The sequence below is a fragment of the Hemitrygon akajei genome, unplaced genomic scaffold (assembly GCF_048418815.1).
Source record: "Hemitrygon akajei unplaced genomic scaffold, sHemAka1.3 Scf000054, whole genome shotgun sequence".
NCBI lineage: Eukaryota > Metazoa > Chordata > Chondrichthyes > Myliobatiformes > Dasyatidae > Hemitrygon > Hemitrygon akajei.
The window spans coordinates 6,508,061-6,530,987 of record NW_027331940.1 but is presented as its reverse complement, the minus strand read 5'-3'; the positions used below and the strand labels follow the sequence as shown (position 1 = coordinate 6,530,987).

General features: G+C 46.2%; 2 protein-coding genes and 1 pseudogene across 2 annotated transcripts in view; 1 reads left to right on the top strand and 2 right to left on the bottom strand.

Moving 5' to 3' along the window:
* The window catches only part of LOC140721392 (uncharacterized), a 1,266,977-nt gene that overhangs the window by 97,458 nt on the left and 1,146,592 nt on the right, over positions 1-22,927 (bottom strand). The gene's annotated exons all lie outside the window — the stretch shown is intronic.
* The window catches only part of LOC140721387 (NACHT, LRR and PYD domains-containing protein 12-like), a 469,945-nt gene that overhangs the window by 114,421 nt on the left and 332,597 nt on the right, over positions 1-22,927 (bottom strand). The window lies entirely within an intron of this gene.
* On the top strand, positions 20,225-21,421 carry LOC140721339 (uncharacterized; annotated as a pseudogene).

The window sequence follows — 22,927 nt, the reverse complement described above, 5'->3', positions numbered from 1 at the left end:
AGGTTTGGTCATCTACTAACAGGAAAGCTATAAATCAAGTTGAAGCAGTCCAGAAGAAATTTCCAAGGATCTTATCAGATCTGGAGGACATGAATTTTAAGGAAAAGTATAGATAGGTTAGCACTTTAATACTTGAAGCATAGAAGATAGAAGGGGATTTGACAGAGGCATAATAAATAATGGGTACATATAGGGTAAATGTGCGCAGGATTTTTCCACTGAACAACACACACACACACACACACACAATGCTGGAGGAACTTAGCAGGCCAGGCAGCATCTATACACAAGTGTAAACTGTCGACGTTTCGGGCCGAGACCCTTCATCAGGACTGAGCCTGAAACGTTTACTCTTTTCGATAGATGCGGCCTGGCCTGTTGAGTCCCAGCGGCATTCTGTGCGTGTTGCTTTGACTTCCAGCATCTGCAGGTTTTCTCCTGTTTCTTTTTCCACTGAGGTTGGGCGAGACTACAGTCAGTGGTCATGGGCGACGGATGGAAGTTGAAAAGCTGAAGAGGAAAGTGAGGGGAAACTTCTTCACTCACTGGATCGTGAGAGTGTGGAACGAGCTGCTACCGAGCTGGGCCGAACAGACAGTTTCTGTGTTGTACTTTTCTATGACTTTGTGAATCTGTGTCTCATTATTGGAAATCAAACCCACATCCAACTGCCATTAGTTCCCACTCTGTCCGGTCTCTGAGCGAAGGAGTTTCCCCTTATGTTCATATTAAATATTTCACCTTCCACGTCCCACTTAACCCATGACCTCTAGGTCCAGTCACACCCAACCTAAGTGGAAAATAGCCTGCTTGCATTAACCCTATCTCTACCCATCAGAATTGTGTGTGCCTCTGCACTGTTCCTTACGCCACAACGGGGGTTTCCTGCGCCCAGTATAGGTCTCCGTATCCCACGCTGCAAACTCTTTCCTTGAAGTTACCTGTTTTCCAATCTCTCGCCCTCTCTCTCCCCAGCGTTCTCTTCCTCTCTCCCTTCCTGTTTCATCTATCCCTCTCTCACTTTCTGTCACCAACTCCGGGTGTTCCTCACTCTCCATCTATATCTGTGTGTGTGTCTCTCTCTCTCTCCTGCCTTTCTCTCTACCTCCCCCACTCTCTCCATTCACCACAGTCCCTGTCTTCTCCACTCTCTCTCTCTGCCGTAGACCATAGCCTATCAGTTTGCGAATGTCATCAGCGCTTTTGTCTGCACTCCCTTAAATATTTTGAAATTGGAAATGATTCCCTTCCTGACTCCCATTTTTCCTACCACACAACTCCCTGGCTGGTTCTAATTTTCAATAAATCAGTCATTCCCACCCTGACCGCCGGGTTAACTGCGGTGAAGATAGTCAGCTTCTCCGTCTCTCCCTCCCCGACGGCCATTCCAATAACAGCGAGGACCCCCATCGCAAGTTCATGCGTCACTCCCTCAATAGCGCCCATTTCCAAACAACCTCTCACTCCCTACATGGGCACAATTTCTGGCCATTTAGAATGGGCGTCTGTTAAGAAAAATAAATTTCTCAAATCTTTCAGACGCAGTGAGACTCAACAACCCGCTGGTTAACCGAGGGCGAAGATGTTTCTGTGGCAAGAATTGCCCGGATGGAAATACAATAATCAGTTAATGCTGGAGTCAATAAATGAATAGTCATAAACATCGCTGAATTGTACCGGTTTTTGTTTGTTTCCAGTAGAAAGGATGAAATTGCGTGCCCCGGATCATAGAGTTATATAAAACGACAGCACAGAAACAGGCCTTTCAGCGAATCTAGTCAATACCAAAACCAGTTAAACTTTCTACCCAAACCAACATACACCGGGATTATAACCCTCCATATCCCTACTACCCATGTATCGATATATACTTCGACTGAATATTGAAATCAAGCTCGCCCGCACCACTTGTACTGCAGGCTCATGTCACACTGTTACAACGCTCTGAATGAAGACGAATTGCCTAGAGGTAAACCTAGGTAATTTCTAAAGTAAGTACATGTTCGGCACAGCATTGTGGGCCGAAGGGCCTGTATTGTGCTGTAGGTTATCTATGTTTCTATGTTTCCCTCCATATTCCCCATAAACTTCTCACATTTCACCCTGATTGTAGGCCTACCCAACCTAAATAGAAAAAGCCTGCTTGCATTTACCCCATCTATGCCCCTTGTAATTGTGTTTAACTTTATCAAATCCCCTCTCAATCTTCCATTCTCTAAGGAATCCAGTCTTACCCTCCTCAATCTTTCCTTATTACAGAGGTCCCCCAGACCCGGCAACATGCTGGTAGTTTTTCTGTACTCCTTCAACCTTGTTTACAACTTTCCTGTAGGTAGGTGACCAAAACCGCTCACAGTTCTCCTAATTAGACTTCACCACCGTATTATACAACTTCAACATAACAGCCTGTCTCCTGTACTCAATACATCGACGTATGAATGGCAACGTGGCAAAAGCTTTCTTTAGGACCCTATCTACCTGTGGCACAACTTTTGCTGGATTATGTAGCTGTGTCCCCAGATTTCTTTGTTTATTCACAGTCCTCAGTGCCCCAATGTTCACTGTGTGAGACATAGCTTGGTAGGTCTGAGAGAAGTGCGAAACCTTGCTCTGTTCTGCATTAATTTCCATCGGCCATTTTTCAGCCCACTTTACAACTGATGCAGATCATTCTGCAAGCCATGATACCATCCTCACTGTTCACTACAGCCCCAAAGGTGGTGTTATCCGCAAATCTGCTCATCAGTGAACCACATTATCCTCCAGATCATTGATATAGATGACAAACAACAAAGGGACAAGCACCAATCTCTATCTGAGGCTGTGTCCTCTTGTCCTAGACTCTTCCACGTCCTTTCCAGATCTACTCGGTCTAGCCCTTTCAGCTTCGAAAGGATTCAATGAGATTCCCCCTCATCCTTCTGAATTCTAGCGAGTGCTGACCCAGAGTCATCAAACGTTCCTTGTGATAACACTTTCTTTCCCGGAATCGTCCATGTGAACCTCCTCGGGACTCTGTCCAATACCAGCACATCCTTTCTAAGCTGAGGGGCCGAAACTGTTCACAAAACTCAAGGTGAGGCCTCACCCGGGCCTTGTTAAACCTCAGCATCACATCTTTGTTCTTGTATTCTAGACCTCTTGAAATGAATGCTGACATGACATTTGCCTTCCTCACCACCGACTCAACCTTTAAATTAAACTTCTGGGTGTTCTGCACAAGGACTCCCAAGTCCCTCTGCATTTCAGATTCCTGGATTTTCTCCCCGTTATACAAAAATAGTCCACACATTTATTTCTACTACTAAAGTGCATGACCATGCATTTTCGAATATTTTCATGCTCATTCTCCTAATCCGTCTAAGTCATTCTGCATCTGACCTGTTTCCTGAGCTCTACCTGCCTCTCCAACAATCTTCCTATCATCTGCAAACTTGGCGATAAACGCATCTGTTCAATCATCTAAATTTTTAACATACAGCAGGAAAAGAAATGCTTCCAACACCAACTGCTGCGGAACACCACTAGTCACTGGCAGCCAACCAATCCTCTATCTTCCCACTATTTTTTGCTTTGTTGTATGCCCTTTCTTTTGCTTTTACAATAGCTTTGACTTCCCTTGTCAGCCCCGGTTGTTCTATTTTGCCATATGTGTATTTCTTCATTTTTGGAATACACATGTCCTGCGGTTTCCTCATTTTTTTCCAGAAAGTCATGCCATTGCTACTCTGCTGACATCCCTGCCAGCAGCTCCTTTCAATTTACTTTGGCCAACTCCTCTCTTCTCACACAGAAATCTCCCTTAGTCCACTGAAATACCGCTATATCAGACTACACCAGATTATCATTTTGCTCTTCCAGAGGTCCAACTTTATTCAGTGCAATCCTTTTGCTCGGATCATGTTTGTGGAATCCTCAATAATTCTCTTCACCTCGTCTATCAGAGGAACTTCATGCCTTCTTTTAGCCACCCGGATTTCTCTCTTGAGCGTTCTCTTGCATGTATTAGACTCCATAAGGACCTCATTTGATCCTACTTGCTATTCTCTGCTATTCACCTCCTTTCTTCTTTTAACCAGCGCCTCAATAATTCTTGCATATCAGCGTTCCTAGACTTGCTATTCTTACCTTTAGTTCTGCGTGGCACTTGCAAGCTTGTAGTCTCAAAATTTTGTTTTTGAAGGCCTCACACCTTCCAAGTACATTTTTGCCACAAAGCAGCAGCCTGTCTCAATCCACACTTGCCAGTTCCACTCTGACACCATCAAAATTGCGCTTTCTCCAATTCAGAATCTCAACGCACGGATCAGGCCTAAGTTTTGCATATTTAAGTGCATATTTTTGGCATCGTGGTCACTGGATGCAAAGTGTTCCTATGCACAAACTTCTGTCCCCTGCCCTGCCTCATTCCTTCATAACAGATTCAATACTGTATACTCGCTTGTTGGGACCTTTGGTACTGATGAAGGAAAAGTTGTTCGACACATTTGACAAACTCTATCCTCTCTGGTCCATTTACAGTATGGGATTCCCAGTCATCATGTAGAAACTTAGAATTACCAACAATAACGATCTTAAGTTTCTTGCAGCAGTCTGCGATCTGATTTTTTTCATAGTCCCGTTAAAGTGGCCATACCTTTCTTATTTCTCAGTTCCACTCAGAACGCCTCACTAGTCCTGTTTGCAGTCTGTCCTGACGGAGCACTGCCGTGACATTTTCTCTGACTGGTGATTCCCCCCTCCTACATTAATCCTCCCGCTCTGTCACGTCTTAAAGAATGGGACCCCGAAATAGCTGTGACGGGTGTGGAGTGTTGGAGCTGAAACTCGCCCTGCGCCGGACTGTCCCGTTCACACACAGGGTGGAGCCTCAACCCGGCTGGATCAAATTCACAGCCTGAGACTGGCCGAATAAAACGGAGAATCTCTGCCCCGCTGGTTGCGTCAGAGGAATGAGGAGGAAAAGTGAGATCTGCACGGAAATCCAGACAGAAACTACTTGCGACCGCGAGGGAAGGTTCAGGAAGTATCTGTAGTTCTGTCTGTGCTTGCTGCATTTGTCCTGGTCCCCTCTCCTCCCGCTGACCGACCTGTACCAGACCGGCGAGGAGGTGAAGGATCAGAACGGCGGACTGCCTCATTAACCCCGGCTCATCCGGATCTGTAATCAGCGACTGACATTGTGTAACCGAATAGCATCGGCAGCAGCAGTACAGACTGAATTCTCGTTGCATGGTCGGCATGTTTGTCATCTGGGACCGCCACTGAACCCCGTCCGGTATCAACATCAGAGGTAAATGTTGTCTCCGATTCTACAAATCAGTGAGCGTTTACAGCGGGGCTCGGCTTTTGTCGGGGTCGGGAGGGAATACAAGGGGAGAAGGGAGACGGTCAAGTTAACAAATTAATTGTTGACCAGATCCGTTACAAGAAACGACGACGTTCCCTTCTGTCATACACATTTTCTACGGTGGTTTCTACTGTCAGTGCAGATGAATCTTGCTCACGGAGAATGACATCTAAAATGTCCCACAGGGCAGGGTAGGGTCCCTTCTTCGATTTCTCTCCCTCCCTCTCTCCCTCTCTCCCCCTCCCTCCCCCTTTCTCTCTCTCACTCTGTCACGCAGAGAGACACACACGCACTCACACAAAATAAAAACTAACTACTCAGAATAACAGAGCGACTGTGAGATTTTGCTGTTTTACTACTCGGACAGTCGCTCTGGAGAATGCCAAAGATCAATTTATTTAAATAAATTGCAAAAAAAAGATATTAAAACTATAAATGTAGAGAGTTTGGAGTAAAATTAAATATTGGAATCTCACAAAGTCTGGTAGCAATTATAACCAGTAGTCATTCAGATTGCAGACACTGGGGAAGTTTCTTTTATATATCAACGGGTGTTTATTGTTTTATTTTCCTGTAACAGAAATACTTAAATACAACATTAATCCACCTTTTTGCACAGTTGAAGTGGAGTGTCGAACTGGTCTGTTCGGTTTCAGCAGAGAATCCGCCCTGTGGACAGGCAGCAGCTTGTACACCGAAAATCGCGCTGTGAGTCTCACTGAACAACAACACCGGCCCCTCCCCCATAGCTACTAAATATCTGTCGCTGGACTGGTTGGACTGAAGTTAGCAGCAAACGACTTGAAAATATACCGACACGGAGACAGAACATTCTTGTTGAATTGAGGTGAGACTAACTCAGCTTCTGATTTTTTTTTCCCCGGATCTTTATTCCCAATCAGCGCGTTGTCTGTGTTTTGGATCGCTGATCAAGAAGTCATCAGTTCTATAGTAACCCTCCTCTGGCGGTGGTGGTGTCAGTGATCCTGCAGTTTACCGTCCGCACGGGTGAGATTTTACACAGTTGATGCCCAGCTTAAAAACAGTTCTCGAACCAGAGGTTACGATTTCAAAGCCAGCGTGTGAAAAGCTGTTTTGCCAACACGGGTTCCGTTTCCAAACTTGTCATTTCAGATGAATGTGTGTTCTTTCCTGTTTGTGACTGTGTTTATTCTGGGTGTTTCGAGCTGATCTCCTCAGCGTCATGTAGAAGCAAAGACTTTGATTTTGCTTCAGGCCTCGATACATAGAGAACAGTTGGAGGTGGGGATGGGGAAACAGTTACAGAAAGCGGCAGGTGGTATTACAGAAGGAAAACCATGATTTCACTGTGTGCGCAGAAAGCCCGATGGGCTTAGTGGCCAATTTCTGCGTGGTATGTTCACAACAAAAACTCTGACTATAGTCATTGTAAATCAATTTAATGCAAACGGCCCATAACACATGTAAATTACCTGTCGCCGAACCAAAGCCAAACATTGCCGGAATTATATCATCCGGGGCGTTGACATAGATGATAAGACCCACTGGTCTCCAGTCAGAGGGTTAAACCATCTTTCAGCATTTGCTGAATTCTCCCGCGAAGCCGATGTCGAAGCCAATTTATCACCACATCCAGCATTTCCAAGCCCCTGAACCTCAGACCATAAGACAGAGGAGCAGGAGCAGGCCATTCAGCCCATCGAGTCCGCTCTGCTATTCCATCATGGCTGATCCCGGATTCCACTTAACCCCACACACCTGCCTTCTTGCCAAATCCTTTAATGCCCAGAAGGAACAGCAAAACGATCAACTTCTTCCTTAAACATACGCACGGACTTCGCCTCCTGTGCAGTCCGTGGCAGAGTATTCCACAGACTTACTACTCTCCGGCTATTAAAAAAAACTCTTCCTTACTTCTGTTCTAAAGTGTTGTTCCTCAATTTTGAGGCTGTGCCCTCTAGTTCAGGATACCGCCACCATCGGAAACATCCCCTCAACAGCCATCCTATCTAATCCTTCCAGTAGGTTTCAATCGGATCCCCACGCATTCTTCTAAATTACAGTGAGTACAGGCCCAAAGTTGCCAAATGATCCTAAAAATGTTAACTCCTTCATTCCCGGAATCATGCTCGTGAACTTCCTCTGGACTCTCCAAAAACAACACATCCATGCTGAAAACTGTTTCCAAAACTGTTGGAAATACTACAAGTGTGGCTGACTAGTCTCTTATAAAGGCTCAGCATTACCTCCTTGCTTTTATATTCTATTCCTATTTAAATAAATGCCAACATTGCATTTGCCTTTTCCCTAAGACGCAACCTGTAAATTAACCTACTGGGAGTCTTGCACGAGGACTCCTAAGTCCCTCTATACCTCTGATGTTTGAAACTTCTCCCCGTTTATATAACTTTCTACGCTATTGTTATTTTACCAAAAATGAATTATCATACATTTCCCAACATTTTCTTCCATCTGCCACTTTTTTGCCCATCCTTCCAATTTGTCTAATTCCTGCTGCAATCGCATTGCTTCCTTGGCACCACCTACCCTTCCAGCTATATTCCATCTACAAACATTGCCACAAAGCCATCAATTCTATTATCCAAATCTCTAACAAAGAATGTGAAAAGCAGTGGTCCCAATACTGACCCCTGAGGAACACCGCTAATCACGGGCAGGCAGCCAGAAAGGGCCCCTTTTATTCCCGCACGTTGTCTCTTGCCTGGCAGGCATTCCACTCTCCATGTCAGTATCTTTTCTATAACGCAATCAGATTTTATCCTGTCTAGTGTGTGGCACCTTATCATACGCCTTCTGAAAATCCAAGTAAATGATATCTGTTGTCTAAGCCCTTCATGTATCCAAAGGAAAACTTTAATTTTGTTTTCTTTACTACTCTGAAAGCATCATATCTGACACCGGCCTAACTAATAGCACTACGGAGATGTGACTGTAAGACCGGGTCTAGATGCTCATTATTACAGATTACATGGTGCTGTGAAAGAACAACAGCTCAAAGGGGAAAAATCGGTGTAGATGTTAACTAAGGAATCTGAATGTTCTTTAATCAAGATATAGAGGTAGTATTAATGCACAATAACTGTGATTTTAAATACTTAACAGCAGGGAAAAAGGGGATACGGAGATAGTAAACAATAGAGATCCAGCAGATGTGGAAAAAAGAGATTCGCACGGGAAATGCTGGAGGAAGTCCGCAGGCCTGGCATCATCGATGGAGAGGAATCCCTCGACCTGAAACGTCGTCTGTCTAGTCCTCCCCATAGATGCTGTGTGACCTGTGATTTCCACCAGCATTTTGTGGTTGTTATGGGTACAGTGTCATAGGCCCCAGAATAAGATCTGTCAATTAGGTGAAGGTAAGTATCTTTTGAAGTTTTGCAGCTACATATTGAGAGACGAGCCAATTGACAAGGCTATCGCAATATGTCACAATATTTTTAGAGTGTACATTATAACCCTCTGTGGGAAAATTTTATTTTTAATTTACTCCTTTTGTGCAACAAATACGGATTCATAAGAAACATTGGACAATGGGGAGCCAGTGGATGTAGTGTACCTGGACTTCTAGAAAGCATTTGATAAAGTCCCACATAGGAGTTTGGTGGGTAAAATCAAAGCTCAGGGTATTGGGGGGAAGACATTGACATGGATAGAAAACTGGTTGGCAGATAGAAAGCAAAGGGTAGCGGTGAATGGGTGTTTCTCAGAATGGCAGGTGGTGACTAGTGGGGTGCCACACGGCTTGGTATTGGGACCACAGCTGTTTACCATTTACTTCAACGATTTGGATGAAGGCATTGAAAATAACATCAGCAAATTTGCTGATGATACTAAGCTGGGTGGCAGTGTGACATGTGATGAGGATGTTAGGAGAATTCAGGGTGATTTGGATAGGCTGGGTGAGTGGGCAGATACTTGGCAGATGGCGTTTATTGTGAATAAGTGTGAGGTTATCCACTTTGGGAGTAAGAACAGGAAGGCAGATTATTATTTGAACGGTGTAGAGTTAGGTAAGGGAGAAATACAAAGAGATCTAGGAGTCCTTGTTCATCAGTCACTGAAGGTGAATGAGCAAGTGCAGCAGGCAGTGAAGAAGGCTAATAGAATGTTGGTCTTTATTACAAAGGGAATTGAGTACAAGAGCAAGAAAATCCTCTTGCATTTGTACAGAGCCCTGGTGAGACCACACCTGGAGTATTGTGTACAGTTTTGGTCTCCAGGGTTAAGGAAGGACATCCTGGCTGTAGAGGAAGTGCAGCGTAGATTCACGAGGTTAATTCCTGTGATGTCTGGACTGTCTTACGCAGAGTGTTTAGAGAGACTGGGCTTGTACACGCTGGAATTAAGGAGATTGAGAGGGGATCGGATTGAAACATATCAGATTATTAAGGGATTGGACAAGATAGAGGCAGGAAATATGTTCCAGATGCTGGGAGAGTCCAGTACCAGAGGACATGGTTTGAGAATAAGGGGTAGGTCATTTAGGACAGAGTTAAGGAAAAAGTTCTTCTCCCAGAGAGTTGTGGGGGTCTGGAATGCACTGCCTCAGAAGGTAGTGGAGGCCAATTCTCTAGATGCTTTCAAGAAGGAGCTAGATAGGTATCTTATGGATAGGGGAATCAAGGGATATGGGGACAAGGCAGGAACCGGGTATTGATAGCAGTTGATCAGCCATGATCTCAAAATGGCGGTGCAGGCTCAAAGGGCCGAATGGTCTACTTCTGCACCTATTGTCTATTGTCTATTGACCCCAGAATAAGGTCTATCAATTGGGTGAAGGTAAGTATCTTTTGAAGTTTTGCAGCTACGTATTGAGCGACGATTGACAAGGCTATCAAAATATGCCACAATATTGTTAGAGTGCACATCATAGCCCTCTGCAGGAAAATTTTATTTTTGGTTTACTCCTTTTGTGCAACAAATACGGATTCATAAGAAACATTGTGAGTGGCTCCATGTCGTTGGACGCGGTATCAGGCTCCGCTGAATGGGGCTGAGTCACGGGGCCTCCGGTTATCTCCAGCCCGATCATGGCATTGGGTGGCACTGGAAACACAGCACGTTTGTAAGGATTTGCGGTGATGCTATGGCCCGACTATTGCCATGCTGCTTATTAAGTCCCCCGATTTGATCCTGGTCTTGTCACAGGACAATTTTCAATGGCCAAATAACCTGCCACTGTGTGGGGATGGAGGCATCCGGATCACCCAGAGGAAACCCATGCGATCACAGTGAGAACCTGCAAACTCTTACTGGCAGCGATGGGAATTGCAACCGGGTCGTTTGAACTGTAAAGACTTGGGCCGTTGTATAAGTCACTGGTGAGACTGTGTTTGGAGTACAAAGTATGGTTCTGGCCGCTATATGTTTGAAAAGGCTTGGTTAAAGTGGTAAGAGTGCAGAGATTTGTGAGTCTGTTGTCAGGGCCAGAGATCTCTGCTCTGGGGAAAGAATGTCCGCTCTATGTCTTTACTCCCTGGATTGTCGGAGACTGAGCAGCAATCTTACAGAAGTGTTTTAAATTATGAAGGGCAGAGTAACTGACACGTTCTGTTTTATTGTGTAATTCAGGTCATTGCCAGCTGGTGGTGCTTTCTTCTACCCGGACGGCAGACAAGCAGACGACAATCAACGAACGACAGTCAGAGTCATAATGGACACAGGTATGTTCACTGGGCTCTTTCTCACTAAAACTCTGTCATGACAGTACACGTGTACATAGAACATAGAATAGCACAGCACATTACAGGCCCTTCGACCCACAATGTTGAGTGGACCCTCAAACTCTGCCTCCCATATAACCACCCACCTTAAATTTCTCCATATACGTGTCTAGAAGTCCCTTAAACTTCATTAGTGTATCTGCCTCCACCACTGACTCAGGCAGTGCATTCCACGCAAAAAACACTCTCTGAGTTAAAAACCTTCCTCTAATATCCCCCTTGAACTTCCCTCCTCTTACCTTAAAGCCATGTGCTCTTGTACTGAGCAGTGGTGCCCTGGGGAAGAGGTGCTGGCTGTCCACTCTATGTATTCCTCTTAAAATCTGGTACACCTCTATCATGTCTCCTCTCATCCTCCTTCTCTCCAAAGAGTAAAGCCCTAGCTCCCTTAATCTCTGATCACAACCCATACTATCTAAATCAGGCAGCATCCTGGTAAATCTCCTCTGTACCCTTTCCAATGCTTCCACACCCTTCCTATAGTGAGGCGACCAGAACTGGACACAGTACTCCAAGTGTGGCCTAACTAGAGTTTTATACAGCTGTATCATTACATCGTGACTCTTAAACTCTATCTCTTGACTTATGAAACCTAACACCCCATAAGCTGTCTTAACTACCTTATCTACCTGTGAGGCAACTTTCAGGGATCTGTGGACATGTACCCCCAGCTTCCTCTGCTCCCCCACACTACCATGTATCCTGCCATTTACTATGTACTCTGCCTTGGAGTTGGTCCTTCCAAAGTGTACCACCTCACACTTCTCCGGGTTGAACTCCATCTGCTACTTCTCAGCCCAGTTCTGCAACCATTCAATGTCTCTCAGCAATCTTCGACAATCCTCTGCACCACCAACCTTGGCGTCATCTGCAAGCTTGCCAGCCCACCCTTCTACCCCCACATCCAGGTTGCTAAAAAAAATCATGAAAAGTAGAGGTCCCAGAACCAATCCTTGTTGGACACTACCAGTCACAACCCTCCAATCCAAATGTACTCCATCCACCTTGACCCTCTGCTTTCTGCAGGCAAGCCAATTCTGAATCAGTTAATGTAATCAACTAATTTCCCAGTATGGGCTGCACATTTAATAATGGTAAAACCTCGAGGTAGCTGTAGAGCAGTGAGTAAGTTGTTTACAAAGGTGGCATTACTGATGGGGTGGCCAGAGGAAGTCAGGAATCCCCATGTTCCCAGAGATCCCCGTAGTCATGTACAATCCCAAATGCATAACGGGAGTCTGTGGAAACGTTCCCACTTCTGTCTGTTGCTGGGATACAGACACGAGTCAGAGCAAACAGCTCAGCCGTCTGGGCGGAGACAGCCACTTCAAAAGAAGCCTGTTCAATGTCTTCACTGTCCGTCACTATCGCATCCTTTCCCTGCTGGATCCACAAAAGAGCTTCCATCCTCAGAAAACGTTGCCTTGGGCTTGAGGGGGTATTGCGGAAAGGATGGGAGAATCCGTCCTTCTTTCACGGTGATCTGCTCAGTGGGGGGGCATTGGTGCTGCTGATCTCATGGCCTGAAATTGCCCAGAGATGGGGTAGAACGTCCTGGGTTCAGTCAATATTAAAAGAATGTCTTACCAGATGTCCCATCTTCACCTCAAAGTCCTTCCAGTTTCGGAGTTGGCCTGCGGCCAAATCTTGCCAGTCTCCCTCAGTGCTGGGGGCTTGTTTCGTCAGGGTGTAGGCAAGGAACCCTAGGCTCTTTGGATTGAACCCAGGGCAAACCCTAACGGTGGTTTGGGGAAACACCAGTCCTGCCTGTCTCCAAAGGAAATCTGGAACTTCGGCCAGTAATCCACTGCCCTTTCTTCCTTTAACCTCTCCAATCACCGTGACTGGGAACTTCTGTCCCTCGAGGGGTGCATAATATTGGCTTTCCTCAGTGACGTAGTGTCATAGCACAGAGTCACATGAGAGTCGGCCGCTGGCGGAAGGGGTTCAAACGTGGTGGAGTCCAGATTAAGTGCCACCACTGAGGATTCAGAAACTGGGGAAGCTGTCGGTTGTTCGCTAGTCCCAGGGTGATACCATTGTCTGTGCAGAGAATCTCGACTTCCAGCAGACAGAGCAAGTCTCTCCCTACGAGATTACACCCCTGACTGGTGGTGACTGTAAATGAAACCTCACACTGGTTCCCCTGGAATTCCACCTTCAGTGGCTGGGTACGTGAATATCTACGTTCCGTACCTCTGAACCCAGACAGAGTGATTGTCGTGTCTGATAGCTGGAATCCCTTTTCCGATACTGTTTCCTGATCGAGAGTGGTTGTGGTTGCCCCCATATCAATCATAAACGGAATTGAAATTCCAGCAACTTTCAATATTACATTGGGCTCTTCCTGAGGGGTGGTACTCATGGTAGGAAGAATCCTTGCTTGTCCATTTCTAAACGGGTTGTTGTCCCCAACTGTCCCCTGGTAGGTTTTTGTTCCCATTTCTGATCCCCAGATGTAGCCCACTCACGTCCTTCTTTCGGCTGAGCATATTCACCTTTAATATTAGTTCCCTTAAGGGTTAATCGGGATTCAAAAGCCGGGTCCCAATAATATGTCAAAGCTCGTCGCATTCGATTTCGGTCATTGTCAGGCCAAACCATATTATTTGTTTTAATCATGTTGGCTAACTCAGTTGGTAAGCATTAGAGCAGTAAGGTATTATACTGGGGGGACAGATTCCCATCATTAAATGTTTGGTCTCCTGTGAAAGTGCCATAGCAGGCCACAAATCACTCCCAATAGCCTGGTCCTGATTCCCCAGAGTTAGGTTTGCATTCAAGTACTTTAGTGATGTTTACAGGTTGCTGGAGAGCCCTTTCCAGGGCTTGAATAATCTGGTGTGTCTGATCATTCTGATTATGTTTTCCTGCCTGTAACTCCTGATAGGTTTTGTATCTCAATTCTGCCTTCCATTTCTGCCCTTCATCAGCTGAGAGAATCATGCAGCAGAGACTGAATAAATCTTGCGGGGTCATGTTAAACATTAGTGTAGTACTGTGGACACACTGAGCAAACTGTGCTGCTTTTTCTTTTCTATCTGGGGCCTGATTCATGATCATGATCATTTCTCGAGGCTTCCAGGGTGCATACACAGGAATCACTGAGGGCTGTCCCTCCTCCTGCTCGTGGATTGGGCAGCATTTGGGTGGGCAGTTGTCTTTGTGGAGCCATTAACTCTGGGGTTTTATTGGATTCTTCCCTCCCTGTCACGGAATAATCCTCGGTATTCCCTTTCTGGATCTCAGGATGTAGTGACATCCCTTCCCTGTGCCGCTGTTTTACCGGAGCGGCCAACGTATCTGGGTACTGGGAGGATTGGGGTTCGGGAGCACTGGGTGCACTTGGCCCCTGGTAAGGTAGGAGAGGTATGGTGGGTGCCCACTCCTCATCACGGTCACTGTCCTCAAACAGGGTCGATATGACAGACATGGGTTTGGGATCCCTTGTTTCCCTATCAGTTTGAACTTTAGACTGACGTTCCTGCCCTTCTCTCCTATCTGAACCAGCCTCAGTTTGCTTACGTTGTTTTTCCTGCTCTCATTTTTGCCGCCCATCCACCCATTCACGCTCCGCTTTTAGCATCTCCCAACCTTTGGCGTTCCTTCTGCAGTACAGACCTCTATCCCTTTGTCACATAAATTATTCCTCCAACTTGCTAATAATATACTGTTCCACTTTACATCTGCCTTTTCCTTCCATTCCCTTTTCAACAATTTCCACTTCAATCCACAGTTCTTTTTCCACATCAAATTTACTGCTTGTTCTCATGAGGTAATATCCCAGGTTCCCACCCTCCCCAGTGGCCACATTTTGTTCCCCAATTTCCTATTCAGTGCTGCACTCAACATTCACAAATCTTTTTCCTTGTCTGGAAAACTCTCACACAAAATTGTGCAGGGCTGCTCCTGGCCCACTCGTATCAATCAACTGCAATTAACCCATGTTCTCTAAATAATTTACCAGGTACAAAGCCTCCTGCTCAATTAACAATCAGATAAATTGACCCGGCTGGCATCTCCTGCCAATTTGATAAATTTACCAGGCACGTCTGCCTCCTGCCCACTTAGTAGAATTTACTGGGAGCCGCCTCCTGCCCACTTAGTAAAATTTTGCCTACCTTAAATGAGTCTCCCAACAGATTCCTTCCGGATCCCTCAAGGTATGTGATCAGCCTTGGGAGAGGGACCGCAACTCCAAAGGAACTAAAGGAGAGCGACAAAAGGTAAAATAACTATTGGGCATGGAGTCGGTCTCCGCAGTCCCCAGAGTGGTCCAGCCGCTTACTCAGCCCGTCTGCTTGGCACTCCCTGTATTGGGATCCTGTTTGTGACTCCAAATGTTAAAGTTGAATAAAACTCGGGAGACCAGCTTCTTATCGTCACCACAGTTTATCGCACATTTGCCTGCAGGAGTTTGAGACCCTGTTGTCAAAGGGAAGGCACGTAAGCACTGCCACCATCTGACAAGTGGACTGACTTAGTCAGGTTACAGCTGTATATTTATACATAGTAAGCCCCATACATTACTATTGCAAAATGCTCATTGAACTGGTACGCCCACCAAGTCTGTTGGTTCCAAACTTAATTAGATAAGAGAGTTTGCTAAATGAAGGTTTTAATTACAGATGGATGTACTGTCCAGTCCTTATCAGTTATTCCCTTTGCAAGGCCCTGACTTAATTACAGACAGATGTTTACTCCTGTCCTTATCAGTGAGTGTCAGAGTCCAGTCCGGTCCATAATTCGCATTCCGGGTCTCGATCCAGTCCGAGGGCTCCGGACTCCTGGTCCTGCAGTAGTCCCTCCCGTCACCTGTCAACTAGTTAGGAACCTCCTGGCTCAAGGAGGCACACCTGTAACTCAGTGAGCTGCAGGTGCTTATAAGGGGTCTTGGGTCTGGGACCAGGGGCATGGTCATTTTGTTCTGTTTCCTGTTCTTTGCTGGTTCTGAACTCTTCTCTGCATTCTGTTATCCTGCCCGGGCTCAGATCTACTCTTGATCATGCTTCTCTGCCCTGTACCAGTACTGCCAGGTTGGTCCGCTCCCCCACCTTTCTTCCCATGCGCTGGTCCCACTTCTCCACTCGTTTGTTTTGTTCGCGCGGTCGCGCTATCTGCCGGCCGTTCCCGAATTTCCTGTTATCATGGCTGTTGTGTTGGTCACCCTGGACCTATGCCCGTTCCGACCCCTTGCCTCCACCTGGCAGGCCCGGCCAGTCTGCTGCTGCCCAGCAGGTGTTCTGCCCCGTCCTCCTCTTCCGCCCGAACTCTGGGATTGTGCCCCACACCCGCCTAGGGGTCCACATCATGCCCAGGCCTCTGGTGTTTCTGCCTGGGAGGCAACCCTACCCGGGACATATGCAGCCCACCGACGGAGGGCTCTCTTCTGCTCCGCCCTTCTCTTCCGCCCGAACTCTGGGATTGTGCCCCGCACCTGCCTAGGGGTTCGCGTCGTGCCCAGGCCTCCGGTGTTTCTGCCTGGGAGGCGGCCCTACCCGGGATATATGCGGCCCGCCCAGGGAGGGCTCTCAGCCAGCCTATCTAGCCACCTAGACCTGTCTGCCTGACTGCCTGAACCCCGGGGACCTGTCTAACTGCCTGAACCCCGGGGACCTGCCTGCCTGAACCCCGGGGACCTGCCTGCCTGCCTGCCTGAACCCCGGGAGCCCGCTCCGCTCTGCCTGCCTGTCTGAACTCTGGGAGCCCGCTCCACTCTGCCTGCCTGCCTGTACTCCGGGAGCCCGCTCCGCTTTGCCTGCCTGACACTCTATCTACCTGAACCCTAGCTCTACCCTCAAATGCCATGGCATCCCCCTCCTGTCCTCCCCCTAGTACCTCAGTGTCTGCTACCTGTGTTTGGGTCCATCTGGCCACGTTCCTGACAGTGAGTCCTCCTCCCTTTACTCAAAAGAGGGTACAATGTATAATGTTACCAACTAACGAAGGTGTAGTGTATAATGTTACCATCTCTCAGTGTGTCTCTCTGCAAGCCACAGAGAACTGGTTATGAGCCTGTCCTGGCTAACCACTGAAGACAGTGTTTATATCGGTTCAAATATTCCTATTCAGTCCCAATTATTCTTTTAGCCAGAGGTTACATAGGTTCAGAATGATTTTTTTAAATATATATCCTTAATTCCTCAAGAGGGTTCTGGGGAAATGTTTATGTCCAATATAGAAACTGATGATAACTGTGTGTATTGTGGCGATGCAAAAGTTGCTGTAGAATTTACAAGTGGGAAGAAGTGGAGTGATATTTCGAAATCTGACTTTTTAAAGCAACAATTTAGCAAGTTAACCACTTATGGACAATTTGCAAAAGCTCTGGTAAGAAAATCCTTCACTACCTGTTACACTCCTGCTACATAGTTTGTGTGAGAGAGCAGATGAACTTGATCGAACCCAGAGGAAGTCATAGTTCTTATCGACAGTGATTTGCTAGCTGTTAAAATGAATACCTCATTATATAAAAATCACTGTGCACATGTCACTGGGAAAAAAATATGCACAATACATGATTTATGTGCACATAAATTAGAAATTAGAGCGGGAAGGAAGGTACAGAGACCTTCAGTGTCCCTGATGCCCTCACCTACAAGATGTGCATCCAGCTGCAGCTTGTAACCCTGCACTTGAAGGAGCTGGGACTTGAAATTGTTGAATTCTGGATCAGCTGGGAGTCAGAGGGGGTGATAGATGTGACATGAAGAGTGGTGCAGGACACAGGAAACTGGGTGACAGTCAGGCAGGTGACTGAGGTTAAAAGGCCATCGAAGAGTACTCTTGTGGACATCCCACACAACAGCGAGGTGGACCACTTTAGAAACTGTTGGGGGCATTACCTGGCAGCAGAAAGTCAAATAAGTGATAGGGGATTCATTGGTTACGGGAATGGAACAAGAAGGGGACTAATATCCTAGTATTAAGGCTTGCTGGAGCTAGTGTGGTGGGAGGGTGATGTGCTTAAAATAAGTTGTAGGGGGAATGAGAGCCAGAGTGACAGAACGTATAGTGGAGAGGGTGCATTGAGTCAAATTGAACTGACTTTATTACATACATCCTTCATACATATGAGGAGTAAAAATCTTTACGTTACTCTCCGTCTAGATGTGCAACATGTAATTTATAGTAATTTATAATATATTGTTTATAAAAAGAACAATCAATATAGCATCAACGTGCAATTGTATCGGTGTGAATTAATCATTCTGATGCCCTGGTAGAAAATGACATCCCAAAGCCTATTAGTCCTTTTGCTGTGATACTGTTTCCTGGATGGTGGCAGTAGGAACAGTTTGTGGTTGTGGTGAATTGGGTCCCCAATATCCTTTGGGCCCTCTTTACACACATGTCTCTGTAAATCTCCAGAATAGTGGGAAGTTCACATCTACAGATGCACTGGGCTGTCTGCACCACTCTCTGCAGGGTCTTGCGATTGAGGGAAGTACAGTTCCCATACCAGGCAGTGCTGCACCCAGTCAGGATGCTTTCAGTTGTCTCTCTGTAGAAAGTTCTTAGGATTTGGGGCCCACAACAAGCAACTTCAACCATCTGAGGTGAAAGAGGTGCTGCTGTGCTCTTTTTGCAACACAGCCAGTACGTACAGAGCATTTGAGATCCTTGGTGATGTTTATGCTGAGGACCTTAAAGCTGTTCAACCTCTCAACCCCAGATCCATTGATGTCAATAGGGGTTAGCCTGTCTCCATTCCTCCTGTAGTACACAATCAGCTCCTTTCTTCTTGTGACAATGAGGGAGAGTTTGTTTTCTTGACACGTCAGATGTTGTTCAGACCTCAGATATCGATCACTCAGCTCCAGAATTGTTCCCAAAAACTCCAGCTATTGCTACTGTATTGTCACTCCTACCTTTTCCCTTCCAAACAAGTTTGGCCAGCTTCTCTGTCACAGAAACATGGAGGAGTTCAGTACGGAAACAGGCTATTTGGCCCATCAATGCTAAAAAAAAACATTTAAGGTATCTATTGCAACTGCCTGTACTGGTACCATCGCCCGCCATACCCCTACCATCCAGGCTCCCATCCAAACTTTTTTTCAAATGGTGAAACTGAGCTCACATGAACCCCTTGTGCTGACATCTCATTCCACACTCACACGACCATTTCAGTGAAGAGCTTTTCCACATGTTCCCGTTAAATTTTCACCTTCCCTGCTTACCCATGCCCTCTAGTTGTCATCCCACACAACCTCAGTGGAAAAAGCTGCTTGCCTTTATGCTATCTGTACCCTCATAATTCTGTATACTTCCAACAAATCCTCAAAGCAATGTTTAATTACCTTGTCTATGTTTAGAGCATTTTTTAGGTGTATAAGATGATGAGGGGCATTGATCTTGTGGATAACCAGAGGTTTTATTCCCAGGACTGAAATGGCTAAAATGAGGGGGCATAGTTTTAAGGTGCTTGGAAATAGATACCAAGGGGATGCCAGTGGTAAGTTCTTTACACAGAGAGTGGTGGGTGCATGGAATGCACTGCCCGCTATTTGTGTGAGAGTGTTTCAGTTACTGTGGGGCCAGGAACCCCTGCAGCTCAGTGGAAACCAAATAATACCCATGGAGAGAGTCAAACTGAGCCAAGTCACAGATTGCAGATGGCAGAAATGCCCCATTCTTATAGAGACAGGAGGAGCATCAGAGAATTCAATGCTCATTCCAGATACCAGCACTGTGCCCAGTTAGAAGATGCCAACTTGGGTTGAACTTCACTGTAACTGTGTAATTCCAGATCACACCTTGACTACTCAAGTGATCTCATCTGAAATGTTGTTCTACAGCCATTGATGGATTTTGTGAATCCTTTTACAGGTTAAAAATGACAAGGAATTTGTCTACAGGAATCTCAAACAGAACACACCAGCTTTGCTGTCTCTATCGAGATATTTAATAATTGGAGCAAGGGACTCACTCGATAATCTTTCCTGCTGAGACTGTGGGATTCGCTTGGTCATTTCGACTAAAGATACATCAGCAAGTTCATACTAGGACAATGCCATTCACCTGTTCTGTGCGTGAGAAGGGATTTAGTCAGTCTTCCCGCCTGTGGACACACCAGTCAGTTCACACTGGGTAGAAATTGTTCATCTGCTGAATTTGTGGGGAAATATTCACTCAGTCATCTGACATAATGGCTCACCAATGTGTTCATATCGGGGAGCGGCCATTCATCTGCACGGACTGTGGGAAAGGATTCACTCGGTCATCAGCACTGAAGGTACACTAGCGAGTTCACACTGGAGAGAGGCCGTTCACCTGCTCCGACTGTGGGAAGGGATTCACTTGCTCATCTAACCTGAAGGTACATCAGCGAGTTCACACTGGGGAGAGGCTGTTCACCTGCTCGGACTGTGGGAAAGGATTCACTCGGTCATCTAACCTGAAGGTACATCAGCGTGTTCACACTGGGGAGTGGCCGTTCACCTGCTCAGACTGTGGGAAGGGATTCACTTGGTCATATAACCTGAAGGTACATCAGCGAGTTCACACTGGGGAGCGGCCATTCACCTGCTCAGACTGTGGGAAGGGATTCACTTGCTCATTTGACCTGAAGATACATCAGCGAGTTCACACTGGAGAGAGGCCATTCACATGCTCAGACTGTGGGAAAGGATTCACTCGGTCATCTCAAATACAGAGACACCAGTCAGTTCACACTGGAGAGCGGCCATTCAACTGTTCAGACTGTGGGAAGGGATTCACACAGTCATCTGACCTACTGGTACACAAGTCAGTTCACACGGGAGAGAGGCCATTCACCTGCTCAGACTGTGGGAAGGGATTCACATGCTCATCTAAACTGAAGGTACATCGACGAGTTCACGCTGGAGAGAGGCCATTCACCTGTTCAGAATGCGGGAAGGGATTTACTCAATCATCCATCCTACTGGCACACCAGTCAATTCACACCGGGCAGTGGCCGTTCACCTGCTTGGACTGTGGGAAGGGATTCAGACGGTCATCCCAACTACAGAGACACCAGCGAGTTCACACTGGGTAGAGGCCGATCTCCTGCTCAGACTTTGGGAAGAGATTCTCTCAGCCAGATCAACAAAATGTGCATCATTGAGTTCACACTGGGGAGAGGCTGTTCACCTGCTGTGAACGTGGGAAGCGATTCACTCAGTCAGCTAACCTTATGTAACTCTCACTTTGGCTGGCAGCTTAATTTCGGAGTTGATCACCCCCCAGTCCGGCCAAACATAAGAAATTTTGTTTGGGTGGATGCTGTGTGATGTGTCCCCTGTTACAAATCAGTACCCCGAAATTACAAACAGTACACAATATGTGATTAAGCAATTGAGATTTATAATTCTTACTTTGACTATAGGGTTAGTAAAGTAAAGTAAACAAAAAAAAGAAAAAGGGCCCACTCTCTCCATTCACGTCTTCTCATCTCTCCCTAGCAAAAGACCATGAAAATCTCTCTTCCAGACTCACAAGAAAGAAGGTTTCTCTCATCGGATAGCCCTGCACTCCAAAACCCTGTTTTCTCTGGTCTTAACCAAGCATTGCTGCTACAGAGAAACCATTGCCTCAGCAGTGAAACATTACAGAGAGGTCATTACATCAGCAGTGAAACCTTACAGCATGTTACACTTGTGACACACTGCCATGGTCACACTGAGGAGGAAGTTTCAATAAGCTGCATGCTGGATATTTGTCCATCACAGTTGCTGAATGCAATTTCGAGAGTGACTGTCAGAGCTGATCTTTGCAATCATTACTGCTGCTCACCACACCCGGTTCTGCACCCTGGTCACTGGGCATGGGAGGAGTTTCTTCTGCTGCACATTCACCTTTAGTGGGACTGGAATTTAATATTCTGGATCTGAGACAAATAAATCAGTTTATTTTAAACTCTGTCTTTGGTACTTAAGTGAATTTGTTACACACCTAGTGTACAGTAGAGAGTCAACCCTGGCCAGCTGGACCCTGCCAGTGATTCTGTTCCATTAGATTATGAGGACACTCAGTACTCGTTTATTGTCATTTAGAAATGCATGCATGCATTATGAAATGATACAATGTTCCTCCAGGGTGATATCACACAAAAAACAGGACAAACCAAAGACTCACATTGACAAAAAAAACCACATAATTATAGCATATAGTTACAGCAGTGCAAAGCAATACCATAATTTGATAAAAGTAAACCATGGGCACGGTTTAAAAAAAACGTCTCATGTCCTGATCGACTCCAATAGTCCCGATATCAGGCAACAAAAGGGAGAAACTCTCCCTGCCATAAACTCCCAGGCACTGACAAACTGATGCCTTCGAAGCACCGGACCACAGCAGACTCTGAGTCTGTCCGAAAACTTCGAGCCTGCGATACAGTCTCCTGAGCGCCATCCTCTGCCGAGCGCCTTCGACCACATCCCGGCCGCCAAAACAAGCAAAGCCGAGGTCTCAGAGGCCTTCTCCTCCGGAGATTCCAGACCGCACAGTAGCAGCGGCATCGAAGCGGGCATTTCAGAAGTTTCTCTAGATGTTCCTCCACGCTCTCACATCTGTCTCCATCAAATCAGGATACTTATTATAGAATAATATTATACTTAATATACAGATACAAAGCTGTACTTAACAAGTAACAGATATCATTCTCCAGAGAGGCCGTGTGTGCTGCGTTGTGCCGCCATCTTCTCCTCCTCCTCCATGACAGTTCTTTTAAATCCTCCCCTGTACGGCCAAAGTCGGCGTGGTTTTCCTCAGGAGAAATCTTCCCAGACAATTCTGTTGGAATCCTTTGGTGAAATAAGAAAGGCGGTGGGTGTTGTTTGTTTGGATTTCCAGATGGTCTTGAACCAGGTGCTGCAGCTGAAGCTGCTTA